This window comes from Pantherophis guttatus, chromosome 1 (assembly GCF_059756535.1).
Source record: "Pantherophis guttatus breed Tessera chromosome 1, ASM5975653v1, whole genome shotgun sequence".
Classification (NCBI taxonomy): Eukaryota; Metazoa; Chordata; class Lepidosauria; order Squamata; family Colubridae; genus Pantherophis; species Pantherophis guttatus.
The window spans coordinates 237,608,997-237,626,414 of NC_142063.1; the positions used below are offsets into that span (position 1 = coordinate 237,608,997).

The following is a 17,418-nucleotide window of genomic DNA, read 5'->3' on the forward strand; positions in this document are numbered from 1 at the left end:
TCTTCTCAAGTCTCCTTTATTGTTTCTTAGCACAGTAATGGTACACATCATAGATGATAACAGATAATAGAACTTTGAAATCATCTTGGTGTAACAAGACAATGAGACTGCAAGGCAAGCCTTTTGGAATATTAAATTTTTGATGAAAATTATTTTTGCACAGCAGGTGCCTTTGTAAATGAAATAACTCAGCTGATTTAATTTTCTCTTCAAACCCCTAAAGGCAGCTGTGCACATTATTGACTAATGACCTGAAACATTTACCTTAAAAAAGGTATTTTTCATGCTATAGTTTGGCAAGCAAGCAACGTGAACATGTGAACTATTTCTCATGTTTTGAACTCTGTAATTTATAATTTATCAAGATACTTCAACTAATTTCGAAAGCCTCTGAGTGACTGCATGCTTAATGTGTTTTGCTCTTCTGATGTTTTTTAAACTCCTCAGTATGAACACTGAAATATTTCCAACAGTTCTACCTTTGTAACTGTATTGATAAAGATTCTATCTTATCATTGACACGATTGTTGATTCTCCCCTTCCCCTTAAAGGCATTGGCTGAATTTAGCATCACAGAAAAAACTCCTTCCATGATTTAACACTTTTTGCAGAAATAACAAGGGCAAGGAATCAAAATATCCATGTTAAACATGAACCAGGAATGTGATGCAAGCGTTAAAAAAGGCAAATGCTATATTGAAGTACATTAACAGAAGCATAAGGTCAGCATCACAGGCACCAATTGTTCCACCCTGCAGGTCAACTCCTATTTCAAGTTGTGTGCCACAGTTCCACAAGGATAAGGAGAAACTGGGCCAAGTTCAGAAGAGGGCTACCAAGATAGTGAGAGGTCTACATACAATTGGCAATCTGGATATGCTTAACTTACAAAAAAAAAAAAAGATTTCAGTCTTCAAATATATGAAGAGAATGCTATTATTGTTGTTGTTGTCGTCAAATGAACTGTTGACTTACAACAGTTCATTTAACCATTTGCAGTTACAACAGCACTGTTTTTCACACCTACGACCATTGCAGCATTTCCATGGTCATATAATCAAAATTCAGACTCTTGGCAACTGGTTCATATTTATGACGGTTGCATTTTCCCAGGGTCATGTGATCACCTTTGTGACCTTCTGACAAGCAAAGTCAATGGGGAAATCAGATTCAGTTAACAACCATGTTACCAACTTAACAACTGCAATGATTCACTTAACAACTGGGGCAAGAAAGGCCATAAAATGGGGCAAAACTCACTTAACAAATGTTTCACTTAGAAACACTAATTTTGGGTTCAATTGTGGTTGTAAGTCGACAATTACCTGTAGTTGGTCACACAATCAGCCATATGTGTAGACTGAATGTGGGAATTTTATCCGCTTACCACAGGGGTGTCAAACTCGTGTTGTCACGACGGTGTCATGTGAGGCATTGGGACTTTTCCCCCCTTCTTTAAACTGGGCGAGGGCGGGGCCAGCACATGACGCATCCATCCTGCGGGCTGTGACATCCCTGACCTACCAGGTACTTCCCAAGAACATGGAGTGATAATATTAAAGGTATCATTGTAGAATGTAAGCTGTTCCAAGGGAACCAGCTTTTGCAACTGACTGATGGTGATTTTGTCAATCTTGATGGTATCTAAGTGATGCTCCAGATGTTTTGGGATTACATTTAAAACATCTATTACTATTGCTTTTTGGGTTTTTTCCTGCCACAATTGTTCTATTTTATTATTTTTTTTCTGGCTCTTTTTTATTCTGTTGTCTCCAGGCAATGGAACATCCATTAGCCAGACATTTTTTGTCTTTCTTATCAACAGTTGTTAAGTCTGGAGTGTTATGTGGCTGGGGTTTGTCTGTTTTAATTCTAAGGTCCCAGAACACTTTTATTTCTTCATTTTCTATGATTTTGTCAATTTTGTGGTCCCACCAGTTCTTGCCTGGAGGCAAATGGTAATTTCCTGAAATATTCCAATGCATCATTGTGGCTGTTTTGTCATGCTTTTGAATGAAATCAGTCTGTGCAAACTTGCAGCACCTAACTAGGTATTCTACTGTTTCTTCTTTCTTTCTTTCTTTCTTTCTTTCTTTCTTTCTTTCTTTCTTTCTTTCTTTCTTTCTTTCTTTCTTTCTTGTTCGATTTATATGCCGCCCTTCTCCAGAGACTCAGGGTGGCTTACAATGCGTTAAGCAATAGCCTTCATACTTTTGTATATACCTACTTAGTAGGGCTTTTGGCCCCCCCAAGCAGTGTTCTTTTTTATACAAAGTCAGCTTATTGCCCCCACAATCTGGGTCCTCATTTTACCTACCTTGGAAGGATGGAAGGCTGAGTCAACCTTGAGCCTGGTGAGATTTGAACTTGCAGTAATTTCAGGCAGCTGGTGCTACTTAACAGTACTTTAGTCTGCTGCGCCACCAAGGCTCTGTGCGCCTTTGCAGAGGCAGCATTTGTTGTCTGTAGTTGACTTCTCAATTCTGGGTTTGTATGCATTTGTTCTTAAGGCTTGGTCAACTGTAGCCAGAATTAACCCCCCTGTCCTGGATCATGTTTATATAGGGGGTTTGACTAGATGACCCCTATGGTTATTCCTAATTCTATGATTTAATACTACTCAAGTATGTTATTTTTTTATTGCAAAAGCTTTGGTAGGGAGGGACAGTCTAAAGGTATTCCAGTTAGTGTGCAAAAACTTTAAAAATAGTAGCTTAGAAGAATCTTTTATCAGTCAGAGATCACATTCTGATGTGATTTCATAACTAGGATCCACCAGTGATATCCTCAACCACCATGCCAACATAAAAAGCACAACATCAAGTGCATATCTCTGACATGCATCATTTGCATGACCATATTATGACATATATCTTGTCATTTGCCTCCCTTCACCCCCTATATTAAGGGGCAGATAGAGATAAGAAAACCTCATCTCTTTGCTGCTATTAATGGACATTCATATATTTGCAGCCCAGCTAGAGTATCTGTTCTCATAATCTGCAAGTAAAATAATTCACAGTGAGATACTTTTGTTTGTTTGTTTGTTTTTAGGACTCTTTATTCCTCAATTACTTTGTCAGAATGCATAGTATCTTTTGTCACAAAGGCAAATGATTCCAAGGAAAAGCTTTGGTTTCAGTTCAGATATTCTTTTTATTTCACTTGACTTGAAACAAATACGTTTTTATAGTCTCACAAATTGTCTAAGAATTACAATAATGTTTGCCCTTTGCAACCATTGTAGAAGTTTTAGTTTTAAAAGGCACACCATGAAATCATTCTTCTACTGGTTGGCAATGCTGACTTGTGCATTGTCACACTTATCGTAGTGTGCTGGTGATAAGACTTAAGGAAGAAAATATTGTATTTATATGTATTTAATTTTCTTCTCAAATAAATATATTTACGTTCTGACTTTTCTTGGTTTAGAAATTTTGCAACAACTCCCCCTCTCAATTTAATAATTTAGCTGAAACTGTGGTAATTGTGTTTGATTTCATCTTTTTTTTTTCAGAAAAGAAAAAAAAAGATGGATTTAGTTATGAGAAGTGAATAAGGGAAGCAGCAGCAAGAAAATGATGCATTATTGGGGACAGTGATTACTTTCACTGTGTTTGTGTTTACATCTAACTGCTGATCTAATCAAGTAAAAAAAAATCTGATCTGAACAAGTTAGAACTTTACAGTAGAGTGAGGTGAAAATAAGTGTGAAGTGATCACACACAGTGGCTTTTTCTTGCCTTTAATCGTTTGTTTATTTAAGGACTAAGAAGCTAAGAAAGGAAATAGCTGCCAACTCCATGCAGTTTACAAAATGGCATCAAGTTAGACGCATTTGACTTTTTATTCTTTCCAATCCTAACATTCCAGTGCAAAGGATCTCAGGAATCTATTTTTTCAGCATGATCAACTCTTTAAAAGTTGAACAGAACAAATGCAAATTATGTGGGAGTTGTTGGAATAAGACAGATTAAGTTCAAAATGGATCAGATCAGCCTGAAGGCTTGGAGGAAGAAAAAAAAATCCAGAAAACAATGTCTCCCATAAGAGGAGACAATTTGGAACAGCTTGAAGCCTTGTTGATTTCTCCATCTTAAGCCCCTTCCTTCTCCCTCTTGTTCACATGACCAGACTGGAATGTATGCCACTTGCCCTGTGTGTCTCATTGCATGCATACACCCAAACATGGATGCAACATGAAGGGAGAGTGCAAAGACATGCCAAGAGACATAACATATTACTTCATTTCACAGAAGCAAAAACAGATGTCTCCTATGGCCATCGTGTTACTGAAGTCGGAAAGAATTCCGAAAGCCATGCTCTCTGAACTTCCGTTAACTATTTTTTTTTTATCATTCAAGAATGAAATTCTAGCCCCCAACTGCCAAATGTAATTCTTTTTTTTTTTTTTTTACTATTTAGCAGTATTATAATATGATGTTTCGGTCATACTGCTTTCCTAAGTTCAAACAAATTGGCGTCATTCAACTCCTCAAATGTCAGCAGTCTTGTCACCCAGGCCAAACTTGGTTTTTAAATTAGGAACGGGGAACCATGTGGAAACCTCATCAGGGGCCTAAGGAAAAAAAGGATGTTTCAGCATAGCAGAACTTCTTTTTTATATCAAAACTTTATTTCTGCAGATAAGTAACCTTCACTAATGCTTGGGCCAGTTTTACTTCACACATTTTATTTCCCACCTTAAGGGTAAGAGGTGTAGCTAGTGTTGAAAACCATACTGAATTGATTTAAAGAGGACAAGAGAACAGATGATGAGTGCAAATTGACGAGCACCTAGCTTCATTCACAGTAATGAATAAAAGGTGGCTTTGTGTTATATATTGTAAAGTATGTCTCTATCTGACCCATCCAGACATGTAGAATCTTCCCAGAAAACCCTGCGGTTCATGCCATGGCTTAAAATTACCATCTAATAATGTACAGATGGTCTGTTTGTGGTATTAGCTCTTGGTATGCCAGAGTCTAAAATGGACACATTTTAAGTACCTTCCTTGACATCACTTTTATACTTGTTCTCTCCAGTCACTAATAATGTGTTATACAATACTGCTTTTCAGTAGGAGTGTACATTAGATTTGGCCAGACTCCAGATAGTGAAAAAGGAAGAAAGGAAATTCAAAACAGAAATTCATTTATCAATAGTGGATAATTTTTAAAGGTGCTTTAATCTAGTCATACTGTAGGTCTTCATGAAGATTTATTTTGGAGAATCAGTGTGCTATGCACTGTTCAGTTTCAACCTGAGCAATCTCCCTATTTGTAACTCATGTAAAACACCATGGAGGGGGAAGATGAGGAGGAGGAAGAAGAAGAGGGGATGATTTTAATAACTGCCTGGCAGTGCCTTTTATTAAAAAAAAAAAAGTGCTTCAGAGTCTTGACATCTTGGTACTGAGAAAAAATACTTAGTTGTTTGTTCTACGTCATTGTTATCAATGTGATTAGCAGTCACATTACCGTATTTTGCAGCATATGTCTTTTTAAAAAATCTTTATTGTTAAAAAAAATTGTACATGGTGGAACCATCTTGGCGATATCTCTGCAATACAAAGTATAACACAAGTCTCTTATGTATTCAATATACATTACTACTTACTAATTATATACACATACTTAACCTCTTATACATGCTTACCCTTACATACTATTTTACATACATTGCCTCTTGTTTCAATCTATGCATCCTTGTTCTTATCTCTTCCAACTTCTATTCCTTAAGTCTAGCCATTGACAAAATCTATTCCAAATCTCATAGTAGTCTGTCTCTCCTTTATTTTTCAGTTCTAGCGTCAGTCTATTACATTCTGCACAGTCAAGAATTTTCTTTATTATTTCCATTCTTTAGGTATGTTTTCACTCTTCCACTGTTGGGCATAAACCATTCTCACCACTGTTGTAATATGCAATATTAAATATGTTAACCCTTTACTTAGATCTTCTTTTATAATTCCTAATAGGAATAATTCTGGTTTGAGTTCCAATTTCTGTCTGGTCATTTCTTCCAACCACATTTTATCAATATGTGACACAATTTATCCACCTAAATGCTGGAACTGTGACTAAATACTGGGGACCTTCTACCACATGTGGTGGACATGTAGAAAAGCAAAAGAATTCTGGCAAAAGGTTTGCAGCATATGTTGACCAGCTAATTTAACTTATATTATAGAAAAGACTACAGAGCTCATTACAATATGTGACACAATTTATCACCTAAATGCTGGAACTGTGACTAAATACTGGGGACCTACTACCGCATGTGGTGGACATGTAGAAAAGCAAAAGAATTCTGGCAAAAGATTTGCAGCATATGTTGACTAGCTAACTTAACCTATATTATAGAAAAACTACAGAGCTCGTTACTTATATCACCATCTCAACTTCTAACCATCAGCTCTGTCACATCCAGGGAGGACCATTAGAATTCACTTTAAATCTTTTTTTTTTTTTTTTGCTTCCTAACATTTTTTGCAAAGGCACAGAACCTGCTTTTTCAGACCAGCCAAATGCTGATCCATTGGTTGTGACAGAAATTGACTGGCTGGCTTTTCATCTGACTGTGATATTGTGGGCTGAGAGAGAGTGACTGGCTCAAAGTCACCCAGCTGGCTTTCATGCCTAAAGTGTAACTGAAGCATACTGTTGTGGCTCCGTTGCCTGAGCCTGTGTCATCGTCAGGAGAGGACTCCGAGAGTGAAGGGGAGAAGTTGGCAAGGCCTCCCTCTCCAGGACCCTCCTCTCTGGCAATGCCTTCAGTGTCCGCTGAAGGGCAAGCACGTCCACGCAGCCACAGATGGACAGTGATGAGGGTAATGAGTCTTGGCTGGACCCACGCCAGCGTCGCAGAGATAAGCACGTGCAACAGAAGAAAGGGCGTGCCCGAGATTAGGCTGAGTCACTGGACCACACCCCACAGGATATAAAAGGGAGCGTGGTGGCCAGTCAAACCTTGTGATGAACAAAGCTGAAAGCTTCCACACCATTCTGCATTGCTGGACTTTTGCTTTAAGACTGGATTATCTCTGGACTTGATTGTAATTATTGAGCTGCTTTCCTTTGATGTATCAGAAGAGGAGAGAAGTTATCTCTCCTCTTTGTAAATAATAAACTCTTGGCAGGCAGCCACTAGGTTGTTGCCAAGTTACGTTATCATAAGGAAAAGGATTTTGCCGGCTGGTTTGGTCTTTAACTCCTGAACGTCTGTTGGTGTGTGTGCATGGGGTTGGGGACAGAACACATACAGTCTCCTGGTTTCTGGCATGGAACCTTAACTACTAAATTTTTGTATTGTAAAATGTCCTTTTATCTTATAAAACACCAATCTGTCTAAAAATCATCATGTGCATTCCATAATCACAAGGATAATTCTCATAACTTTCTTGTCCAGAACAACAAATACAGAGTTCTCAGAAAGAAAAACAAGAGAATCGGATTTGAAAGGCACATGGTTTGAATACCTACCTATACATTGGTTTCAATGAAAGTGAAATGTATCACCAACTTCATAGTTTGCCTGTAAAATTTCAGCTGGTGAAAACCAGGTATGTTCATTTTGGCTTTTCCAGTTTAGACCAATGAAAATAGAAACTCCATTTAACAAATCCTGATGTACATTGTTACTATCTTGTGAGTGATCTATGCATTTTTATAGTAGTGCCATTTTACTTTTTTAGAACTCAGGATAATATCCACAATCCAATTTGTTCATTTCTTTTCAGCATGGTAATTTGCTTTAGGATTTACCCAAATGAAAAGTGGTGTACAAATGTTAAACAAATAAATAAGTAAACTAGCAAAATAAATCCGATTAACACTAGCAATGAATATCACTAAAAGTGATGCATGAGTTAAGATACTACAAATATTTTGTCTCGAACTGCAAGGGACAGCATGTGTTTAAAAGGTTTTCTGAAAGAATCATCATTGGTGGCTATTTGAGTTATGTCCAAAAGCTGTTGGTTAATGACAAATATACTATCCTTTTCTCTCTCTCTTTTAAAAAATAACTATTTAATCCTGGCTGCTGAAATTAGATGCCTGACTCTTTTGAAACAAAGATAGCAATTGTTAGTCTACAATAAAAAATCAGTTTTATGTCACCGTTAAGAGCTCCTACAAATTTAAAGCAAGATAGCTTAAAGCAAATGGAAACAAAAATAAATTCTAGATTTATCTGCCATTCCTGTGAATCCTGTTTGTGTAAGAAACCTTGAACCTTTGACTGGCTGACTCAGCTCTTGGAATTTTGACTGATTTTGGACTACTCTTCTGCATACTCCTATATAAAAGCAAAACATTCAGGCAAGTATCTGAGACTCTGGTTTGCATGCTCTGATTGTTGTTATCCCTTGACCTTGAGTAAACTATGATTTACCATAGCAGCTGTCTGTGAGTCAGTAGTTTTATTTTATTTATTTATTTATTTATTTATTTATTTATTTATTTATTTATTATTTAAATTTGTATACCGCCCACCTCCCTTCAGGGCGGTGAACAGCCAAAATTTAAAACACATACAGTATAAAAATTAAAAAGAATTAAAACAGAATTAAATCAGTTTGGCTTCCCTAAATTTTAAAACCCTTTCCCCATAAAATAACCCATTAAAATTTTAAGCCAGCCCGGCTTGCTGGAATAAGAAGGTCTTTAATGCTCGGCGGAAAGTCCGGAAGTCCGGGATCAGTCGTATTCCTGGGGGTAGCTCGTTCCAGAGGGCGGGTGCCCCCACAGAGAAGGCTCTCCCCCTGCGGGTCGTCAGTCGACATTGCTTGACTGATGGCACCCTAAGAAGACCCTCTCTGTGGGAGCGAATTGGCCGGTGGGAGGTTATCGGTGGCAGAAGGTGGTTTCGTAAGTACCCGGGCCCTAAGCCATGGAGCGCTTTAAAGATGAGAACCAATACCTTGAAGCGCACCCGGAAGACCACCGGGAGCCAGTGCAGCTCATGCAGGAGAGGTGTTACATGGGAGCGCCATGTTGCCCCCATAATTACCCGCGCAGCTGCATTTTGGACCAGGGGAACCCCATGTAGAGAGCATTGCAGTAGTCCAGGCGAGAAGTGACGAGGGCTTGAGTGACCGTGCATAAGGAGTCCCGATCCAGAAAGGGCCACAACTGGCGTATCAGGCGAACCTGATAAAAAGCCCCCCTGGCCACGGCCATCATATGCTCTTCTAAAGACAGCCGTGCATCCAGGAGGACGCCCAAGTTACGAGCCCTCTCCGTGGGGGCCAATGACTCACCCCCAATAGCTAGTGATGGCACCAGCTGGCTATATCGGGACGCCGGCAACCACAGCCACTCGGTCTTGGAGGGGTTGAGTCGGAGCTTGTTCCTCCCCATCCAGACCCGCACGGCCTCCAGGCACCAGGACATCACTTCAAGGGCATTGTTGGGGTGGTCTGGGGTGGAGATGTATAGCTGAGTGTCATCAGCGTACAACACCCCAAATCCACGGATGATCTCACCCGGCGGCTTCACATAAATGTTGAACAGGAGAGGCGAGAGGACCGACCCTTGTGGCACTCCACAAACAAGGTGCCTCGAGGTCGACCTCTACCCCCCAGCCAACACGGACTGCGACCGGTTGGAGAGATAGGAGGAGAATCACCATAAGATGGTGCATCCCACTCCCAACCCCTCCAACTGGCACAGCATGATACCATGGTCGATGGTATCAAAAGCCACTGAGAGATCTAATAGGACCAGAACAGAGGAACATCCTCTGTCCCGAGCCCTCCAGAGATCATCGACCAACGCGACCAATGCCGTTTCCATGCTGTACCCAGGCCTGAAGCCGGACTGGAACGGATCCAGATAGACAGTTTCATCCAGGAACTGTGGGAGCTGCCACACAACCACACTCTCAATAACCTTCACAACAAAACGAAGGTTGGAGACAGGACGGTAATTTGCCAAAACAGCCAGATCCAGAGAGGGCTTCTTGAGGAGGGGCCTCACCACCGCCTTTTTCAAGGCGGGAGGTAAGAAACCCTCACTCTAAGAAGCATTTATAATCCTCTGGAGCCAGCCTCGTGTAACCTCCCGGGTGGCCAGCACCAGCCAGGAGGGACACGGGTCCAGTAAACATGTGGTTGCGTTCAACCTCCCCAGCATCCTGTCCACGTCCTCGGGAGTCACAGGGTCAAACTCCTCCCAGATAACATTCTCAAGACCCACCTCGAACACCTCACCTGAACCTACCCAGTCAGAGTCCAGGCCATCCCGGATTTGAGCGATTTTATCATGCAGATAATGCGCAAAATCCTGAGCACATCCTTGCAAGGGGTCTTCCCACGCTCCCAGGTGGAGAAGGGAGCGGGTCACCCTAAACAGGGGAGCTGGGTGATTATCTGCCGATGCGATAAGAGCAGAGAAGTAGTTACACTTCGCTGCCTTTATCGCCACTAAGTAGGTCTTGATATAAGACCTCACTAGTGCTTGGTCAGATTCAGAACAACTAGCCCTCCAACTACTCTCTAGGCATCTTTTCCGGCGCTTCATCTCCCTCAGCTCCTTGGAGAACCAAGGAGCCGGGCCGATTCGGCGCCGGGTCAGAGGCTGCAAAGGCATGACCCAATCTAAAGCACCAGCGGCCGCCCTATCCCAGGCAGCCACCAGGTCTTCCATCGAGTCGTGAGCCAGAGTCTCAAGAAATGGCCCAAGCTTCATTTGGAACCTATCAGGATCCATCAGGCGCCTAGGCCGGAACCACCTAATCGGTTCCACCTCCCTGCGGTGAGGTGCAGCGGTCAGGAAGTCAAGTCTAAGGAGAGAATGGTCTGACCATGACAAGAGTTCGATGACTATGTCCCTGTATCTAGACCATTCAACCACTGACCAGAGACAAAAACCAAGTCCAGAGTGTGTCCTCCTATGTGAGTAGGGCCATGAATTAACTGAGTCAGGTCCATGGCTGTCATGGAAGCCATGAACTCCCGAGCCACCTCCAATGTTTCACTGATGGACAGCAGGTTGAAATCCCCCATGACCAAAAGCCTGGGAGTATCAACCGCCACCCCGGCTATGATGTTGAGGAGCTCGGGCAGGGCTGCTGCCACGCAGCAGGGAGCCAGGTATGCAATCAGCAAGCCCACCTGCATCCCATGGCCCCACTTCACAAGGAGAGACTCACATCCGGCTATCTGAGGTACAGTGGCCTCCCTAGGATCAAGACTTTCCTTTACAATAACCGCCCCTCCCCCATCCCTGCCCTGGGCCCTCGGCTGATGGAATGCATGGAAACCCGGTGGGCACATTTCAAAAGGGGGACCCCCCCTCCTGGCCCAACCAGGTCTCTTTAATACCCGCCAGGTCCGCTCCCCCCTCTTGAATCAGCTCACAGATGAGGAGGGCTTTATTGACCATGGACCTGGGGTTGAACAACATCAGCCTAAGACCAGGGCTCTGAGACTCTGGATACCCCAGGGAACGAGATGAGCATTGGGGGCTGGAGCATGTCACCGCTTGGAGACAGCGAGCACGAACCCCCACAACACGATGTGGCCCCCTGCTCCCACCATATCTGCCCCTCCCACCAACAGTCCTGATGGAATCGCCCTCCTCCATACCAACACTACCCCCCCTCCACTCCCCGCTCTGCACCTCCCCTAACACGACCCTGTGCCGGGCCTGCCCCCCCTAACAAATCACCCTCCCTCTCCTTCGCCAGTTGAAGCCAGAAGCAAGAAAGTTTAAGTGCTATCCCTATGCTTATGGACATGACAAATAGGTCCGCTTAATTTTTTTTCCTGCTGTAATTATTGAAGATAATGTCTGTCTGGTGTTCACACCTAACTGGCCTTGATTCTGCACTAATAAACAAATGAAAACCATGTGTGAACAGCATTCAGTCAGATCATCTCTGAACAGAACTATGACTACTAACTGCATTAATCATCCTTATATTAAATAATTGAAACTTCAATAAATTTCCATTAAATTGTAGTGCTAGGATGACATTAAGGATGAAAGATTATGGTTATGATTTTAATTAAGGTTACTAAATGATGGTGCCTAATCAAGAGTTCTTATGTTCCCACTCACAATCCAACAATGCCATTGGTATTTTAAAACAAAAACATGAGAGTGTATATGAAATGTTTATCATACCACGAGACTGTTTTATTGAAAACAATCACCTGACTTAATAGCTATTAAATATATATATTTTAATTTAGTCTATTTTTTAAAATTCCTGTCTAATTTCAATACACACAACATCAGACTGTCCCTGCTCCTAAATCTATGTTTCATTTGAGTTATTTCCATCTTTTGCATAGAAAAAATGTTTTTACAAAAATGGCAGTCAACATTATGGTTTATAATTCTATGCTCTTGTAGTACAGCATTCAAATGTATTTATTGGAGTAGCAAATCTTACAATTGGAGGCTAAACATTATATACAAAAATATCATACACTGAAAATTATATTCTGTTGTCTTCAGTATGTAATTACAGTAAATCGGTTTTTCATCATGATCATTGTGCCTCCTGCCATCAACACTAACAGTTCAAATCTTTTCCCTCTAGCAAATTAGTAAAGTCATAATAATTGAAGCTTCTCCGTTTATCCTTCTTCACTCCATTTTCTATTTTTTTCTCTGCTGTTCAGTATTAACCTCTTTTTCACCATCTGCTCTCTTTCAACAGGTTATCATTACTGGAAAGAATGAGTTCCACATTCCAATTTCATTACAGTTAACAAGTTTGGCACCACACAGTAGAAGCTGTTTGGTATGTATCCTCATTTCTTTTAGTTGACTTTACCATGAACTTCACTCATTTACTCTTCTGTACCTTGAAGACATTATCCTGTGCACAATTACAATGAAACTACTCTTTGCTCTACTTTGGAAATGAATTCAGCCAGAGGTTATATTCCTAAATACACAAGCAGCACACCTATAAATGCAACTAATCACATCTATTTCTTGTACTTCCTGAGCACCCAACCCCACCCTCTAATCATACAACCTAAAATTCAGTGGCAATTTGCTTACTTTCAGCTGCATCTATCTTTTTTCAAATAGAAAAAAGAAAATGTTTAGGATAGGTTTCCACAGGGTTCTATACTAGAAGTGCTCTAAAAGGATAAAAAAAATGTGATCCCATATCCTATGGTGACATTGTCACAAGACTTCCCTTCCCTTCCCTTCCCTTCCCTTCCCTTCCCTTCCCTTCCCTTCCCTTCCCTTCCCTTCCCTTCCCTTCCCTTCCCTCCCCTCCCCTCCCCTCCCCTCCCCTTCCCTTCCCTTCCCTAAGAAACAGTCTATAGTCTTAATCTGTGTGATACTGTGCTATCTGAATATTCCTAAAACCTTATTCTCCAATTTGCCATTAGCCATTCTTTAAGATTTGCAGCTGTTCCATTTCCAACAGGCACAATTTATTATCTTTCATGAAAAATGCTTCTTCAAGGGATATCCCATATGTAAAAATCTCTATCTCAATATATCCTGTTGGCATTTGTTCCACCAGATAGTAAAGGTATTTCATTTTAAATAAGAACTTAAATTTACTATTTCTCAATTTCAATATTGCTTTTAAAGACTGCTACAGAGACAGTTTGGTGTAGTGGTTAAAGCATCAAGATAGAAACCAGGGGGTCATGAGTTCTCATCTGCTTTAGGCACAAAGTCATCTGGGTGACCTTAGGCTAGTCATTTTCTTTTAGTCCTAGAAAGGAGACAGTGACAAACCTTGCCAAGAAAACTTGAGGTAGTCTCTTGAAAACTGGACAGTATTGATGTTAGGCTGATTGGTCTGTAGTTTCCCGGGTCTGTTTTTTTTGTCCTCCTTTTTTGGAGATGGGAATCACATCAGCTGTTTTCCAATCCTCTGGTAGTTCCCTATGGCTCCAGGATTTTTGAAAGATAACAGTAGTTCTGAGATAATGTTTGCCAGCTCCTTCAGATCTCTGGGATGTAATCCATCAGGTCCTGGTGATTTATATTCCTCAAGATCAGACAAGTGTTCTATACCATTTTCTTGCTTATTTTAATTTTAATTTTTAGTCTGTCTTTTACAGTTATGTGTTTGTTAGGTTGGGCTTTTTGTGTGTGAAGACTGATGCAAAGAATGAGTTAGCAACTTTGTTTTCTCCCTACTGCCTGTTACTTCCTTGCCATCTTCATTCTTTAGTGGACCAACTGTTTCCTTGATTTTTTTTCCTTGTTATGTATATATTGAAAGAACCTTTTTAAAAAATTATCTTTGACTTTTTTTTTTTGCAAGTCTATGTTCATTCTGAGCCTTTGCTTTCCTGACTTCATCTTTGCATATTTGGGCTATCTGCTGATATTCTGCCTTAGTTAAGTGTGCCTCTTTCCATTTTTTGTACTTATCATTTTTGTCTTTCAGTTTATCAAAGAGATGTTTATGCAACCATGCTGGTTTCTTCTTGGATTTCTTGTTTTTCTTTTCCAGTAGTATTGTGTTGGACTGGGCTTTTATGATCATATTTTTCAGAGTTTTTCATGCTTCTTGAGTTGTTTTCCCCTTTAGGATTTTTATCCACAGAATTTTTCTTTGGCTGAGTTTGTTAAAATCAGCTCTTTTAAAGTTTAAGACATTGGTTGGATTATATTATATTGCTGGTGTTTGTATTTTATTGAATTCCAGTATGACATGGTCACTCTCGTCCAAGATTCAGGCAACTTCAACTCCTTCTATCACTTCTTCTCTATTAGTAAGAATTAGGTCCAGTATAGCTTTTCCTCTAGTTCCCTTCTCTACTTTTTGGATGACAAAGTTGTCAGCTAAGTTGTTTAGGAATCTGTTTGATCTCCAACTTGCTGCAGAGTTTTCTCAGGTTCATCCTATTTGTTTCCTAAACTTTGAGTATTAGCATATAGGCATTTGAGTCCTTTATGGGTCTTGGTATGTTTCTTTATATCTCCTACTTTGTAACTGGGAATTCCATCTTTTCCATTACTCTCTACTTCATTATGTTTTTCTTTTTTTCTTTATTTTTATTTCTTCTTCTTCTTTTATTTCCTACCTCCTTATGTGATTGGTTATCTAGTGGTTTTTGCTTGGAATTATGTTCTAAAGTTCATCAAGATTGAACTCCCTTCCCCCTCAATAGTCCCCAGGGACTGGGCAGGTTTTAGTGAATCCACTTTAATCAGGTCCATTTTTTCAGAAGAAAAGCAGGGCCTCAATACTGTCGAGTCATAATTCAGAGGTGAACCCTGTTCAGAGAGAAATTATACTAATTTCAGCAGAGCGAAGTACATATCATGGACCTTGAAAAGTCTCTATGCAAGTTAACTCACCTAATACTCTTAGATGAACCATTTTGGCATATGCACATCACCATCTTTGAAAAAGGCATGCACATTTTATAGGGAGTCACCCTTCTATGCAAATATAGTGTTTGTTATTTAAGGTGTTGCTTAAACCCAGTGAAGCATGAGTTGGATTCTGCATGTATTAAGCAATAAGCTTCCTAAAGGAAATGCAAATCCCCACAGCTAATCCTATGATTTATTTGTATATGGACATACTGTTTAAACCATCTGATCTTCAGAAGGATTTACATAGCACACTGCATTATAATTTTTGGAAGAAGATGCCATTTGCAAGAGTATAGAGTGGTAGTGCAAAGTCTATTCTATGATGATAATGGCTTGTAACTTGTCTATTAGACATGCTGCTAAATCTTCTCTGTGAAATTAAAACATGCATTTATATCAGTTTGCAGAGTCTTATCCCACCACCATTTCATGGTTGATTCTAGGCTTCAGGGAGCCCAGGGTTTAGCCACTGGATGCATGGGGGTGTCCTGCACTGAAGCCAGGAGGTCAATCTTCATAGTACTATGATGTTTCCAGCTTTCAGATAGTTCTACCCCATCCCTGTCCTTCATTTTTTGGCCAATGGCTGGTTGCATTATGAGATGAATTGGTTTTGTTTGCTGAGACACAGGATTTATTTATTCCTTTATTGAAGTGTTCCTTGCAATGTATTTCGGTTATAGAGAAGCTCATGGGTTTGAAGAGATGGGTGGTCAGTGATGATAATAGAACAGTGACAAAGAATGTGATCAATGTTTATCCAGAGGCCCCAAAAGTCTGAAATGGAGAGCAAGGAAAAGAACTCATTGGGGCATAAATGGATTACGTAAGTAAAATTATGGAACTTAAAATATAACTTAGGATGCACTCAGTGTCACAAAAGGAGATTGGATTCTTCATAGGATAGGAAAGCTGATACTTGTTCCAACTCTTTATTTAAGAGTGGAATTGCTAAATTTTGTATTTGAATAGATGGTGGACAGAGATACTTTCCTTGATAACAGAGCTCTGAAATTCATTTCTTTACTTAGGTTGCAATTTACTTCTACAGTAATGTAATGGTATTATTTGAGTTTAGCTTTCTGAAATAAAAGAGAACATGTAGGGTCAACACATTAACAAATTTGAGAGGGGGGAAGAGGGAGGGAGAGAGATATATTTTGAGATTTCAATGTAGCAATAGTAATAGCATTTAGATTTATATACCACTTCATAGTGCTTTAAAGCACTCTCTAGCAGTTTACAGAGTCAGCATATTGGGCCCAGCAGTCTGGGTCTCATTTTACTGACCTTGGAAGATTGAGTCAACCTTGAGACAGTTAAGATCGAATTCCTGGTGGTGGGCAGTGTGTTTGTGTGTATGTATATCTCATATCTTATATCTCATAATTCATATCTCATATCTCTTATCATCTCTATATATAAAAGCAAAAACCACTCACACCATAATCACAAAATCTCCATAACTGTAAAGCCTAGAAACTTGAAATTTGCCACGTATGTTCCTCTTGGCTTCTAAGTGCTCACTAAGAAAGGATTTTTTGAAATGACCATCAGAGCATTAGTATTTCCTATATTATTATTAACATGCACTGATGCAAAAGAGTTCTACTCCCCCTCTCCACCTGAAAAGAAATCTGTTCCAAATGCAAAACACAAGCAGAGGAGAGAAGTTTCACTTTCAGTTTTACTTTCACAGCAGGAAGCAGCTTTAATACAGAACACTTGAGCTAAGCCACAGCCAGGCTCCTTCCTGTCTCCTTCTTGCTCACAAAGCAAAATCTGTTTCACTTTCCAAACAGCCCTCTGATGATAAGGAGTTCTACTCCCCCTCCCCATCTGAAAAGAAATCTGTTCCAAATGCAAAACACAAGCAGAGGAGAGGAGTTTCAGTTTTACTTTCACAGCAGCAACCAGGGGATAGGATAGGGAAGCCTTCTGTGGGACAAGGCTGAGGGAGAGAACGGAATAGGATAGGGGAGCCTTCTGTAGGGCAAGTCTGAGGGAGAGAAGGAGATAGGATAGGGCAGGGGTGAAATGCTACTGGTTTGCTCCAGTTCAGGTAAACCAGTAGTGATAAAAACTACCAGTTCG

At 40.3% G+C, this 17,418-nt stretch overlaps 1 long non-coding RNA gene across 2 annotated transcripts in view; it reads left to right on the forward strand.

The window, feature by feature from the left end:
- The window catches only part of LOC117660775 (uncharacterized), an 80,631-nt gene that overhangs the window by 15,702 nt on the left and 47,511 nt on the right, over window positions 1–17,418 (forward strand). Inside the window, exons 2-3 of one of the 2 annotated variants that reach the window (XR_004589792.3) lie at window positions 7,412–7,565; window positions 12,677–12,760. This is a non-coding gene — a long non-coding RNA (uncharacterized LOC117660775). The remainder of the gene's footprint in view (window positions 1–7,411; window positions 7,566–12,676; window positions 12,761–17,418) is intronic. The other variant, XR_009621834.2, reaches the window with a different exon arrangement.